We start from the raw sequence: 16,223 nt of genomic DNA, 5'->3' as shown, positions 1-16,223 counted from the left end.
TTTTGATTCACCTACCTTTTGTAATCTTCAGTAGTTTATTTTAAACCCCTGCGGCGATGGGCGGTCTCTTGCGGGGATCAGCGTCATTTCCTGTTGAAGCCCGCACTGTCTCCTGGGATCTCGTTCGTGTAATCCCAGGAGACATTGCGGCTAATGCACCCGACATCTCGCGAGATTTCGGGTGCTACAGCCGACATCTCGCGAAATTTCAGGTGCTACAGCCGACATCTCGCGTGATTTCGGTAATTACAGCCGAGATCTCGCGAGATCTCGGCTGTAATTACCAAAATCACGCAAAATGTCGGCGGTAGCACCCGAAATCTCGCGAGATGTCGGGTGCATTAGCCGCAATGTCTCCTGGGATTACACGAACGAGATCCCAGGAGACAGTGCGGGCTTCAACAGGAAATGACGCTGATCCCCGCAAGAGACCGCCCATCGCCGCAGGGGTTTAAAATAAACTACTGAAGATTACAAAAGGTAGGTGAATCAAAAAAAAAAAACAGGTGGCATTATGAGATATATTAACTAGAGGCAACAGAATGGGCAAATGTTGTATTATGAGTGCAGAACCCCTTTAACCTGTCATCTTCCCCAGTATGTAGTGGTTTCTATTTGCAGAATATATCTATTCAAAATACACCGGTGGAGCGATGACAACAAAATGATGGTCTCTCTGGTCCCTCAATGGATTATTTTTAGGGATATATGGATTCAGTCATGCCTTATAAAATGAGGATTCATACCAAAGCTATTTATTATTGACAACTTTTTGATATGTTTATTGCATGACTATAAAGTCACAGTTCATCCCTTACTGTCCCATGGCACATATCCCTTACATTTTATTAGAAAGCCACTGCTAAGTGTATATATTAATTATTGTTTTAATATTTTATTTTACGTTTTAAGTTAATAAAGACTATCAAAAACATACTGTATGTTGTAATGATTACTTTTACTTCACTTTTCACATGAACAACTAAACAGACAGCTGAAATGCAAATATACTAGCTACCAAACAGTCATGTAATTCTGTTCAGCATGCCTTATGATTCATGCCCTTCAGTCCCACCTCCCCCTCTACCAAGCACAGTCACACCTACTTCCTGTTTGACTCCTAGTGTAGCTTTCCTTATCTTTAACTTTAAAGAGGAAGTAAACCCTGATGAGTTTACTTCCTCTTTCATTCCCTGCAAAGGTAAAGCATAATGGACTACTATGCATCGCATAGTAGTCCATTATATGTCACTTATCTGACACAGGAGCCAGCAAAGTCACCACTGTCCCCTGTAGGCCGACACATCCATCTTCTCAGTGGGTCTCGCTGTTCCGCCGCGATGACGTCACTCCCGCGCATGCGCACGGGAGCCGCCACGTGCGGCATATCGCCGTTGACAGCAGCGGCGGTGCCTGTCTTTCGGCAAATATCTCCTAAACCATATAGGTTTAGGAGATATTTCTTGGACCTACAGGTAAGCCTTAATCTAGGCTTACCTGTAGGTCAAAGTGTGTTGTAAGGGTTTACAACCACTTTAAGAAAACGTCATCACCTCTGTATAATAAGCAGGCAGCTGCTGTTAGTGGAAGACAACACTAAACTGGTGTACAATGAGCGGAGAGCTAACATTACACTCTGCAGGGCTCAGTGAGGAGAGCTCTGAGAGCTGATTGGACACAGGAACAGAGCTGAGGCTGTCAATCAGCTGGAGCTCCCTCCCCTGTTACCTTTTCTCTCTTGGTGTCAGAAAAACTTGTCAGAAGTGGTTCATGCTGATAGCAGAGGAATGAAGTATCAGACAGAAATAACACTTAGTGCTCTTAACTCACACAAGTACACACTATAGAAATACTTTCACATTTCATGTCTGAGGCTTACAACCACTTTAAGGCTACATTCCCACCTGTGTTTTGGCCCAAAAGTGTGTACATGGGAGAACCCAGTGGGGGTCCCAATAATTAGCTGTGGGAGGCAGCTCCACTGAAAGCAATGAGGGGCTCTTGGGTCCCACAGCTAATTGCAGCTGCTCACATGTAATTGCTATGCGGTGATCACCTGCGAGTGATCAGACCTAGACCTAGAGCACTCCACCCCAAACTCACTCATCCATGTGTTTATGGACCTTGCTTTGCACACTGGTGCAGTTCGCATTGTGCGCTATACAAGTATTTCATTCATTCATTCATTTCATTCAGGAAGGGGCCACCCCCAAACTGTTCCCACAAAGTTGGGAGCATAAAATTGTCCAAAATGTGTTGGTATGCTGATGCCTTAAGAGTTTCCTTCACTGGAACTAAGATGCCAAGCCCAACTCCTGAAAAACAACCCCACACCATAATCCCCCCTTCACCAAATAATTTGGACCAGTGCACAATGCCAGGTCCATAAAGACATGAATGAGCTACTTTGGGGTAGAGGAACTTGACTGGCCTGCACAAAGTCCTAACCTCAACCCGATAGAACACCTTTGGAATGAGCTAGAGCGGAGACTGCGAGTCAGTCCTTCTCATCCAACATCAGTGACTGACCTCACAAATGCACTTCTGGAACAATGGTCAAACATTCCCATAGACACACTCCTAGACCTTGTGGACAGCCTTCCCAGAAGAGTTGAAGCTGTTATAGCTGCAAAGCTGCAAAGGGTGGGCCAACTCAAAATTGAACCCTGCGGACCAAGACTGGGATGCCTTTAAAGTTCATGTGCGTCTACAACAGTAACAATATTAAATTAGATCATCAGTTAATTTGTGAAACAATTCATTTTCTATATGTAACAAGATTTAGCTACAAAAATATATTTTAACTAGGAACAGCTATTTAGCAATAAGGAGTGGACATCCTCCCACGTGTTTACAAAACATTCCACGTGGGCAATTGAGGCATATCAGGAGGAACTGTATGTTTGATGATGATTTTAGTCAACAATTAGGAGTAATTAAACAGAAATTCATTCAGAAGGGTTATTCAGCAACTCAGATTGATCAGGAGATTCAGAGGGTACTAACTATACCTAGGGAGTGGGACCAATGTTTAACAAATGAGGTGAAAAGAGATGCAATAAACAATGGAGTTTTATCTCGGATTTTCACTTTAAATATAAAAAGATTGAAAGTATATTTCACAAACATTGGCATGTTTTATTAATGTTAATGAATAGAGTATTAAATCCAGTGCTACCTAGAAAACCACCCTTTAAATATAGGAAAACACAGAATTCTGGCTAGAGGGTGGTCAAAAAGATTATAGATCTCCCCATTAGACCTTGATTTTCTCCTGAGAGAAAGGGCTTTATAGCATGTGGTAAATGTAAAGCATGCTGTCATGCTAGAAACAATTTGAGGAGGCGTACAACATTCCATTCAGAAATAACAGGGTGTGAATGTGAGATATCTGATCTTTTCACTTGAGACATTATTCATGTTGTATATGCACTGGTTTGTCCTTGCAAACAAATGTATATAGTACACACTAAACATACCCTTAAACAAAAGAATTGAGGAGCATGTGCAAAATATCCTGAAGGGATAAAGGTTCCATAGTGTTTCAGATCACTATAGGCGGTTTAATGAGTGAGATCCATCCTCACGAAAATTTTGGGGTGTAGAGAGTGTACTTCCAGCTTGGAGGGGTTTAAATAGGGCCAGGGACCTCTTTAGGAGAGAGACAAAATGGATCCATACTTTACATACTATGTCTCCTGAAGGCTTAAACGTTGAATTTAGTATCAACTGTTTTATAAGCGATTATTAAATGATGGTAGATACACAAAATGGGTTCATTTGTAGAGCAAATGCTAATATTCTATATATAATAGATTTTTAAGGAGTTTTTTTTAGATCTTAATATCTGTGAATGTGTATGTTATTTCAAAGTTAATCCTCCTTATCCTTCTTTTTTTTTTTTTTTGCATTCAAAAGTTTTATTGGTGAAAATAGAAGAGATAACAGCGTGAACATCAGAATAAAGGACGCAGATGAAACTGCACAGTTTCTTGTATAATAGTGTAGCCTATGAGGATACATGTTAACCCAAAAAGGGAAAATACATATGCTGCTTAGGATGGTCATCTGACATCATGTATATGCATTAAGAGTTCGACTTGACCTATAGCATTATTTTAACAGAGTCTTAACATTGGAACATGGACACTTCATTCAGTGAAAAGTAGCAACCGGCAATTGCTGCAAAGACTATACATGGTAGGCCAATTAATGGTGAAAGAAAACAGGTAAGAAAGCAGAAAAGAGGAAAAAAGGGAACGCTAAAGAGGGGCGAGGAGATGAGGGGGGGAAAGGATGAGTGGGACGTGTATTGCGTGTCATATATATTTAGTGGCCAAATGGTGCACTTTTCTTTGACAAATATCACTGGAACTATCAAGGGAGGCCATTGCGATTAGTGGTCAGATATTCTTGAGTACGCCTGTAGACAAACCATGGTTGCCACGTTTTGTGGAATCTCTCTACGGTGCCTCTGCCCTGTGCTAGGGTGTCCTCCATCTCACAAATATCCCCAATTCTGTTCAGCCAGTCTGAGATGGAGGGGACCCAAGAGGAATTCCAGTGCAGTGAAATCAAGGATGCGTTGAGAAGGTGTTTGGTTAACAAGTGTTTATACCTTTTAGATGAAAAATTGGTTACATGGAGGAGACAGCATGGTGCATTAAGAATCAGTTTAGTCTCTGTTATTTTTTTGGATTAGGTTACGGACTCCGTACCAGTAGGGTATAATCAGGTCGCAGTACCACCAGATATGGGCCAGGGTGCCTGTGTCACGGCGACATCGCCAACAGACCTCAGGTATTTGGGCATCCCATTTGTGAAGTCTGTCAGGGGTGTTATACCAGTGTGACAGCAGTGTATAGCTTGTTTCTTGTCTTCTAGTGTACATAGAGTACTTGTGTACCAATATGCAAGCGTACTTCCATTGTTTTTCTGATATCGGAATGTCTAACTCCTCCGACCACCTCCTCCTGTGTTCATCCGTCTCTATGATCTTAGGGTGCTGTAACCAAGCGTATGCAATTGAGGTGGCCTTGGGTATGGGGTTTCTGTTGTGACAGATCGATTCCAGGTCAGTCAAGGGCCTGTGGAGATCTTGAGGGCGTTTGAATTTGCCCAAATAACTGCGAATTTGAAAATATGTCCAGAGGTGTAAGTGGGGCAAGTTATATTCTGATTTGATTGAAGACAAGTCTTTAAATGTGTCCCTTTAAACGTGTAAACCCGTCACCTGCTAGTAAGGGTGCACTCTGTGGTGTGGCTTGAAGCATCGCGTTTCGCTCCCCTGGGATGAAGTCTGGGTTACCCTTCAGCGGTGTCAGGGGGATTGTCAGTGTGGTGATGTTTTTTTGATTGGCCAGGGAATTTAGGATCTCTAATGTGGTCCCAGTAAGGGGACGTCTGTGTGTGTCGTATGGTAGGCTCTTCCATGGGACCCAAGGCGAGTATCTGAGCGGTGTCTGGGTTAAATTTGTCTCTAGTGCTACCCAGTCTTTCATGTGTTAAGTAATGTGGTAGTGCCAGTCGATTGCCCTTTGTTTACAAGCCCTAGAAACTCTGCTTAACTGTAAGTGTTGATGTGGATTTACAAAAATTAGTTTTTACCTGTACTACACATTGGAGCCCCTTTTCCTCTCTCCCTTACTATTTAACATGGGTTTGATTATCGATGGCATATGTTAATATATGACTGGCTGAACCTACGAGGAGTAGAGGAGAAATCTACAGCCAGTGTATATACAGAGTCATATGGCCTGTAGTGGCTGCTATTTGAGGTGAGAGACTGGGGGAAACAAGGGGTGCACTCCGGAGCACATCAAACACTGAGCATCGGTGGATTGGCACTGTTTGAAGTGAATTGCACTTGTTTTTTGCATGATCAATTTGAACTTTTCTATGAAGATTATTCATTACTTTGGGACTTGTTAAGAAATGTATTTGGTCACATGATCGTATCATTAGTGTGATACACGGATGCACTTTGGAGATCATTCACTAGCATATTGCACTTTATCCAGCTGTTTTGCACATTATTGTGATATGTTTTGCACTTTAATTTGTGGATTTGTTCTTTGTTTTAGCTGATTTTTCACATTATTTTGAAATACGTTTGCACATTTATGATCGATTGCAGCAGTTGAGAAAGGAGCATTGGGTTGAAGGAAATTCAGAGAACAGGTCTAGAAGCTAAAAGAGTATCTCTGTATAGTTGCTCACAGATTTGAGCAAAGGTCATATATGTATCTATGGAATCTGAAATCTCAGAAATCAATGTTACAAGGGAGGCAAATTGGTATAGCAGTTTCTTTTAAATTATAGGCAATTTGTGTAACTGTAGATCATGGTGAACTCCCCCATAGTGTAGTTTGATTATGTAGACAGAGGTGATTTAAAAGTATGACTTTCAAGTAGATTCCAATTTTAAGTCCAGGGAAGACTTTACAGCATGGCAAGAGGGCCTGTATATGACAATATTTTGATTATAGGAGCCACTAGGGAATGTATCCCATGAGGACTGGAAGGATGTAAAGTGTAAGTTATGATCCCCATAGTCCTTTATGTCTTGTTGAATGTGTTTGTTTACCCCCCTCATTAGGGCTCCAAAGAACTTAACCTCCGGGTATAAAATAATTTTCTGTGATAGAGAGACAATTTAGACAGAAGTATTAAAGTGGTTGTATACCCACATTTTTAACTTTTACCTACAGGAAAGCCTATAATAAGGCTTACCTGTAGGTAAAAATAATATCTCCTAAACCTGTACGCTTTAGGAGATATTCCCCTCGGTATGCGCCGCTGACTGCAGCGGCGCATGCGCACAAGGGGTTTCTCGCCGTCAAAATCCGGCAGCAGCCGAGCGGCCGGACTGAAATCTCCCGCGCGCATGCGCGGGAGTGACGATATCGCGGCTCCGGCCACTCACAGCGCCGGAGCCGCGATACCCGGAAGAAACGCCGAGGGAGCATGTCAGCTCCCTCGGCGTGGATCGGGCCAGATGTCGGGGCCTCGTTCTAAGGTAAGTATTTCATAATGAGCTAGTATGCGGTGCATACTAGCTCATTATGCCTTTTGCTTTGCAGGTTTAAAAAAAAAAAAAAAACGTGCGGGTTTACTACCGCTTTAAGACAGCAATTGAGGCAGATATGGAACAAACAATACCCATGGAAATAGATTGGTGGTAGCATTGGCATTCATGGTTCCCTCAATGAACTGTAGCTCCCCAGTGCCTGCAGCACTCATGCGGCCCCAGACTATGACACTCCCAACACCATGCTTGACTGTAGGCAAGACACACTTGTCTTTGTACTCCTCCCCTGGTTGACTGACAGGCTGACCCCCCCACCCCTTCAACCTGCATCAATGCTGGCCGTACTTATATGTCTTTTTCCCAAAGACAACCTCTGAATATGACGCTGAGCACATGCACTCAACTTCTTTGATCGACTATGGCGAGGCCTGTTCTGAATGGAACATGACCTGTTAAACCGCTGTATGGTCTTGGCCACCATGCTTCAACTCAGTTTCAGGGTCTTTGCAATCATCTTATAGCCTATGCCATCTTTATGTAGAGCAACAATTCTTTTTTTTCCGATCCTCAAAGAGCTCTTTGCCATGAGGTGCCATGTTGAACTTCCAGTGACCAGTATGAGAGAGTGAGAGCAATAACACCAAATTTAACACACTATAACACACTGTTATACAAGCTGTACACTCACTACTTTATTGTAGCAAAGTGTAATTTCTTAAGTGTTGTCACATGAAAAACTTTTGTGAGATACTGTGGTAGCACTGACCCCCAAAGGAGCTGCTGAATTTATTTGGGCTTGCTCTCAGCTAGTGAACCCCCACTGACATGCCTCAGTCCCCTTGACACAGCTGTGGTGCAAAGTTGGTGTGGAGCTAATGGTGAAAGATAACCCCACAATATATAATTTAATAACAGTATACCTTTGTTATTACCTGGGCATCCAATGGTTCCACCTGCTGGAAAAGGAACAAGACTCCACACCAAAGTACTTAACCAAAAAAACGTATCATTACTATTTTTATGTTTAGAGTAATAATTACAGAAGTTGCACAGTCACATCAACATAACAAGACAGTACAGAAGGTTCAGACAGTAGATAAATATGGCACAACAGCCCTCTCATCAAACTGGATCTGAAGAGATGTACAGCTTAGCTCCAGTGCGCTCTGTCTTGCTTCTAGCCGGCCGGGTCTGTCACACCGCTCGACTCTGCAAGATGGACTGGGTCCCTCTGATGGCTCCGAGAGGTGTCTCTGGATCCTTCCCAATCTGGTCACTGAGTCTCTCCAGCAATCAGATGAATAACAGTGTCTGTATTTGCTGCGCTCCACAGTGGCTGTAGGCCGTGCTCTCTGGAGACCTCCTCCGTGATCCTTACAGGCAGGCCATGCGTCCAGAAGAGACAGAAAATGGCCGCGTGTGTCCTTTTATAGCCTACCCAGCATGCAGTGCAGTACAGGGTGATCATGGGCAGGTCATCTGGCATTCTGGGTAGGTAGGTCAAAATTAAAAGTAAAAAATAGTCACTTCCTGTCCCTTGTTAAGTACTATAGAAAAGGAAAATAATCCAAGTTCATTTCCTGTTTTTGGCGGCTAGATGGCGCCACATACTAAGTTATAACACTGTCCATAGGTTTACATATTAAAGCATTAGTAGGCAAAAATATCAGTGCTACACTATATTAGAACTAAGTTCCATAAATAGTGTAGAAGAAACCAGCTCTTTGCAAAAACTGCAGAATCCACACCTTCCACCCTTTTAAATTTGCCGGATTAACTGAAAGTTGTTTTTTCACAATCTAGTTTCAAGATTAGCAGTTTCATCTTCCGTCCCTTTATGTCTAGTATCTAAACTGCTGACCCTGGAGATAAATAGGTGAAAAATATAATCTAGATCACTGATAAGTTTTTCAAAAGTGGTTACTCTCTCATGTATCTTTTGCACATCCTGATGTAGTATAGTAAAGTTTATTTTCAGATACTCCACCTTACCCACTAGGTTAGTGTGGTTTACCTTTATTCTCTTTATTAACTTAGATGACGTCAGCTCTGATCCACCCTTGGACTCAACTGAACATGGCTACAAGGGGAAGATAAGATGTGGCTGTACCTGTGAGGTTGGAAAGGCAGGTGTTAAGGCATCTGGAGGTTCAGATGTGGAGACAGGAAAGACACATCACATCATAGTGCAGCCACCATTTTGGCTAGAGCAAGTAACAATGCTGGTGATTGTTTCCTGCACCTGCCCATTCACTGACCCAATGACATCAGCTACCACTCAGTCCCTTTGTTTACATGCAGCTTACACCAGGGAATCCCCAGCTGACAGCTGAATAGGCTGGGCAGAGATGTGTCATCTATCTTTAACCAGGAAGGCTTGTTTAGGGTGAGCATCTTTTCTCCTGAGCTAAGATACCAGTTCTTGTATGACACAATCTTGTAACTCTTAATGCCTAAGCAGTAAACTTAATGCTCTTGGCTCTACGTACATGTCATGCAAGTCATCCAGAATGATCTGGTAATATATGGTATTCCAATTATTTGATATAAATTAAATAGAACTGATAATACAATTTATTATAGTGTAAATTATACAAAGATTACACATTGATACATTCATTAAAGGAAGTAATTTCACGTCACTCTTCCCACACAGAAGATAGGTTGCTGTACAAACATCCAGTGCTCATGCTGATAATTTAAAAAAAGACACAAAATTAAAAGAGAAGAGGACTGCCCAAGAACCTCTCTCTCTCTCTCTCTCTCTATATATGTATGTGTATATATATATATATATATATATATATATATATATATATATATATACATACTCTTAGCCCTTGTACACATGGTCGGACATTCCGACAACCAAATCCGTCGGATTTTGTCCGACGGATCTTGTCCGAAACTGTTGCATACACACGGTTGGACAAAGTTGTCGGAAAATCCGATCTTTCAGAACGATGGGACTACGTTCAGGCTAGTAGCCAATAGCTTTGATGTAGGAATTTGATCTGAGCATGCATGGCACTTTGTCTGATCGGAATTCTCTACACATGATCGGAGTATGTCCGATCGGAGCAGTTTGTCGGAAAATATTTCTGGCAAGTTGGAAAATTTGGTCCGACGGATATTCCGACGGAAACAGTCTGATGCATACCACACACAGTCGGAATATCCGACACACTGCTCCGATTGGACACATTCCGAGGGAATCTCAGACCGTGTGTACAAGGGCTTAAGGTGTCAGCATATGAAGACATCTTGGACAATTTCATGCTCTCAAAACTTTGTGGGAACAGTTTGGGAATGGCCCCTTCCTGTTCCAACATAACTGCATGCCGGTGTACAAAGCAAGGTCCATAAAGACACACAAATGCGCTTCTGGAAGAATGGTCAAACATTCCCACAGACACACTCCTAAACCTTGTGGACAGCCTTCCCAGAAGAGTTGAAGCTGTTATAGCTGCAAAGGGTGGGCCAGCTCAATATTGAACCTTTTGGACTAAGACTAGGATGCCATTAAAGTTCATGTGTGCGTAAAGACAGGTGTCCCAATAATTTTGGTAATATAGTGCATATGGCATAGTGGCACAAAAAGGTATAAATATTGTTATTTTAACATTATCTAATATCATCTAACATGATACTGTTATATAAGTACTAAAATATAAAACTGGAAATATACATTTAAACATAATACAATTATCCTTACTAGGAAATAATATTCAATTATATCAATAAATTATATAAATAAAAGTATAATTTAAATGTGATGATTTAAAGATTTAATTACTGATTTCTAAACGCTTGAGTCATATTTATAAAGCAATTAGTCTGACATTTACAAAACATTCACTGCAGGAGATTCTCCCAGTTGTATGGGTTTAAAATAACATTAACTGATTCACCACAAGTGTATATTTAAAGCGGAGGTCCACCCTAAAGTGGACCTTCCGCTCATTGGAATCCTCCCCCCCTCCGGCGCCACAATTGGCACCTTTCAGGGGGAGGGGGTGCAGGTACCTGTACAGTACAGGTATCTGCACCCACTTCCGGCATAGATATCTGCAGAAAGGGGTGTAGATTCTGCAGAATCTACATCCCTTTCCAAAAGTCCCCCGCTGCCTGCTGGGAAACACACGGATCCCAGAGACAGCGGGACCATCCTTATTGCGCAGCGCGACTCGCGCATGCACAGTAGGGAACCGGGAAATGAAGCCGAAAAGGCTCCACTTCCTGATTCCCATACCCAAGATGGCAGCGGTAGCACCCGAGAGACGATCGAAAGATCAGCTTCGGGTGCCGACATCGCGGGCGCGCTGGGCAGGTAAGTGTCCTTATTTTTAAAGTCAGCAGCTGCAGTATTTGTAGCTACTGGCTTTTAAAAAAAACAAAACGGCGGAACTCCCGGCGGACTCCAGCTTTAATGAAAGTCACATTGACAGCTTCATAAATACGTCCTTTGTTGGTCTGGTGAATGAAACAAGAGTCGACACATTGATACATAGATACATAGTCATGTATTATTCTTCAGCCAGCAAATACTGTGCTGGTTTCCCTAACTATTTCTTTAAAATATATATTTAGAAATGTGTTTGTCTGCTGTAGGTGTACCACTTCTAAACAAATTGAAGTGTTTTCCCCCATATAGTAACTAAAATACAAGCAAATGTAGTCCCAAATGTTAATGAACAGGTTAATATAGAATGAATAGTTTTTAGGTTGTGTACAAGTTATAGCGCACTGGTAATCAATCATTGCTGGACAATCAGACAATAGCTAAGCAGGACACATATCACTGTATTTGATCAAGGAAACCAAATCACAAGAGCTATTCAGGTGGGGAAACAGAGTGTAAGCAGATTACAATGCAGGTTGTAGAAGGCCGGGCGTGTGGGTGGTAGCTGATTTTAAGACATTGGGAAAAGAGGCAGAGATGACCATCATTTGTGGAGGAAAAGAAAAGAGGCAGATGATTCTGGCTAGAATGAGGGGAACAAAGTAGAAAGTCGGTTTCACAGATGCATAGTAGAAAATAATCATGACAGGGTGTGGAGAGAAGTTGCTCAATGGAGGAAAAGCAGAATAAAAGCTAACTGGAGTAGAAGGAGAAAGGAGGCAATGTTGAGCTTATCCAGGGATAGGGAGAGAGGAGGAGAGAGGCGATGACAATGGACTAGAGAAGCAGAGAGGAGGAAGAATGGGATGTGATAAGGCACAATGGATAAAAGATGAAGAATGTGAAATTCTTGCGCAACATTAGCAGTTGGTCACAGTGTGGTGGGAGGAGAGAGGAAGAGAAGAAGATGATCATTTCTTATAGACTGGAGGTAGAGCGGGTAGAGGTGTGTGAACTTTTCACATGTTTATCCCGAAAATTTTTCAGTAAACATGTTAAGTTAGATCAGCACAAATACATCTAAGTTAAAAATGTCTGCAAATTGAGTCTGGGGACCAGAAGGATACAAGAAGGTAGGAGGTTGGCTGGTACTGTTCAAGCTATGGGGGGAAAGGAGTAGCCTGGAAAGAATAAAGTGTGTGGAGAGTATTTGGCTGGAGCAAGTTTAGGGGTAGGTGGATATCCTGCTAGATAAAATAGGGTTTAAGCCAGAAAGAGAGGGCAGAATAACCTCCAAGTGAAAATTCTATTCACAAACAATTACCTTTTATATTATTTAATATTGTTACATGATGGGACCACTAAGGATCGGATCACTATTGGGGAGATAGCTAATGATAAGTGAATCTATGAAGATTCATTCTAGTAGCAATTCAGCAAAACGTGAGGTCTGTCTCGATGGTCAGATTATCCTCTTGGAATAACCATTCTTAAGCCCCATACACACAAATCAGCAGATTTTCTGCTGATTTTTTTCCTTCAGATTTACCAAAACCATATAATATGAGTTTAAAGTGGTTGTAAACCCTTACAACACACTTTGACCTACAGGTAAGCCTAGATTAAGGCTTACCTTTACGTCCAAGAAATATCTCCTAAACCTACACGGTTTAGGAGATATTTGCCAAAAGACAGGCACCGTTGTCTATGGAGCATGCGCCATAGACAGTGGCGCGCAGGCGCACTGAGCGTGGCACCCATCAACGGTGTGTGGCGGCTCCCGTGCGCATGCGCGGGAGTGACGTCATCGTGGCTTCGCTGAGCAGCGGGACCCACCGAGAAGATGGATGCGCCGGACTACAGGGGACAGCGGTGACTTCGCTGGCTCCTGTGTCAGGTAAGTGACACATAATGGACTACTATGCGATGCATAGTAGTCCATTATGCTTTGCCTTTCCAGGGAATGAAAGAGGAAGTAAACCCATCAGGGTTTACTTCCTCTTTAAACCTTAGGAGTTTCAATTGGTATGCAATCAGGCAGGCCCTTGCACTACATGGTTTTGGCAAATCTGAAGGAAAAAATCAGCAGAAAATCTGATAGTGTGTATGGGGCTTTAAAGTCTAATGTCCCGTACACACGAGCGGAATTTCCGTCGGAAAAATCTTGGATGGATTTTCCGACGGAATTCCGCTCAAGCTTGGCTTGCATGCACACGGTCACACAAAAGTTCTCGGAACTTTCGACCGTCAAGAACGCAGTGACGTACAACACTACGGCGAGCCGAGAAAATGAAGTTCAATGCTTCAGAGCACGCGTCGAATTGTTTACGAGCATGCATAGGAATTTTGCGTGTTTGGAATTTCTGACCAAAAGCTCACATTGTACTTTTGTTGGCAGAATTTCCGATCGTGTGTACGGGGCATTAGCCACTCATTGAGATGCATTTAAGAGGTGATTGTACGTGGTCGAGTGCCAAGGATTTTATAAAACACCCACACACACACTTCACACTTAAGTATGTTTTGAATGCACACTATCTGTGTCCAGTGCATAAGTTAGTGGGGTGCTTTAAAAGACCCCCAGAGCATGCAGTGTACACCTTTTCTAAAGCATCTCAATGGGTGGCTGTGCATGGCACCAATGAGTCCTGGAAATGTCAGTACGCATGGCTGTGTCCATGGGGCCTAAACCTTACACCCCATACAGAAATACTAGTTTCACTTTAATTCATAAAGTGTTGAGGGAACAACACCCTCAATTACCTGTGTCACCTTTTTTGGGTTCCTCGTTTGAAAAATATGCCTATTGGTAAAGGTGGGTATATGGGCTAGTATTAGCAGCAGCAGGCCTGGGGAGTGTGGGCTTCCCACAGTGGGAATTATGTCCAGCATGCTAATTTGATTGAAAACTAGGCAAAATGTAAGGAAGTTCATGAACAACGAGATTCTGATTATTTACTTATAAAATACCTTTTTCAGGTTGCTAACGTGATCACATGACTTCTATCTCTACACAGGCAAGAGATGGAGTAAGGCTGAAGCAGATTATCATTTCACTGATGCAATAACACAGCCCTGGGCTAGTGGAGATGATTACATGCTGAAAATAAAACAAACTGCCAAGATCCAAAATTCAGAGGCTGACAGCGTTCTTCCTTCTCACAACTGTTGCCACTTGCCAGTAAGGTAGAGGGTGTGCACCAGCTGGGCAGGATCACAGGACAAGAAACTGTTGTGTTCTGTCACATCAGCCTATAGTCTTGAAGGCGGTGACACCATTGTGACATTGCTAGCTGTTCCCTGAATTGTCACCACTTACCATACTATAGAAAATGCCATTGACACCGTAAACCTGATTTTATTTCTAGCGTATGGAAGATTGAGCAATAAGTGGGAATATAATTTATTGTTTTGCATAGACATTAAAGTATAAAATAATGTTTTCACATTTTTCATCCCTATTGCCATCTCAGTGCTACTGATCTCCTCTAGCCTCTTTCAACCACTTCCAGTCTGTGTGCATTTGCTCCAGTATCAGCTGCACATTGCCTTCATCAACTTCCTCATAGTGACAACAGTGGGTACACCTGCTAAATATTTGCTGGCACAGTCGCATCTAGTATATACCAGGGGTCTCCAAATTAGAGCCATATCCAGCCCATTGCAAGACAGTACATGGCCAGCAGCAACTCTGATGTGATATGTGGCTTCTGATGTACAAGGGTGACTGATGGAAGGGGTGGGGGCTTTTGATGTGATGGAGGGGGCTTCTGATATGATATGGTGGAGGGGCTTCTAATATGATGTGGGAGGGCTCTGATGTGATTAGAGGGGCTTCTGATATGATGTGGGAGGCCTCTGATGTGATTGGAGGGGCTTCTGATATGATGTGGGAGGCCTCTGATGTGATTGGAGGGGCTTCTGATATGATGTGGGAGGCCTCTGATGTTATTAGAGGGGCTTCTGATATGATGTGGGAGGCCTCTGATGAGATTGGAGGGGCTTCTGATATAAAATGGTGACTGATGGAAAGGGGGAGATTCTGATGGGATAGGGGAGCTTATGATGTGATGGGGGAGGTTTCTCATGTTATTGGGGAGCTTCCGATGTGACAGAGAAGGCTTCTGATATGATGGAGGATGCTTCTGATATGATAAGGGGGGCTTCTGATGTAATAGGGAAGCTTCTAATATGATGGGGGGGGGGGTTCTTATGTTATTGGGGAGCTTCCGATGTGATGGAGGAGGCTTCTGATATGATGGAGGATGCTTCTGATATGATAAGGGGGGCTTCTGATGTGATTGGGAAGCTTCTGATATGATGGGGGAGGTTTCTGATGTTATTGGGGAGGTTCCGATGTGATGGAGGAGGCTTCTGATAAGATGGAGGATGCTTCTGATGTGATAAGGGGGGGATCTGATGTGATTGGGAAGCTTCTGATATGATGGGGGAGGTTTCTGATGTTATTGCGGAGCTTCTGATGTGATTGGGAAGCTTCTGATATGATGGGGGGGGGGTTTCTGATGTTATTGGGGAGGTTCCGATGTGATGGAGGAGGCTTCTGATATGATGGAGGATGCTTCTGATGTGATAAGGGGGGGGGGGGATCTGATGTGATTGGGAAGCTTCTGATATGATGGGGGAGGTTTCTGATGTTATTGGGGAGGTTCCGATGTGATGGAGGAGGCTTCTGATAAGATGGAGGATGCTTCTGATGTGATAAGGGGGGGGATCTGATGTGATTGGGAAGCTTCTGATATGATGGGGGAGGTTTATGATGTTATTGGGGAGCTTCTGATGTGATTGGGAAGCTTCTGATATGATGGAGGATGCTTCTGATATGATAAGGGG

Source organism: Lithobates pipiens, unplaced genomic scaffold, assembly GCF_037356315.1.
Source record: "Lithobates pipiens isolate NorthernLeopardFrog02 unplaced genomic scaffold, aLitPip1_a1.2 Scaffold_27, whole genome shotgun sequence".
Taxonomy (NCBI): domain Eukaryota; kingdom Metazoa; phylum Chordata; class Amphibia; order Anura; family Ranidae; genus Lithobates; species Lithobates pipiens.
This window is presented reverse-complemented; position numbering follows the sequence as displayed.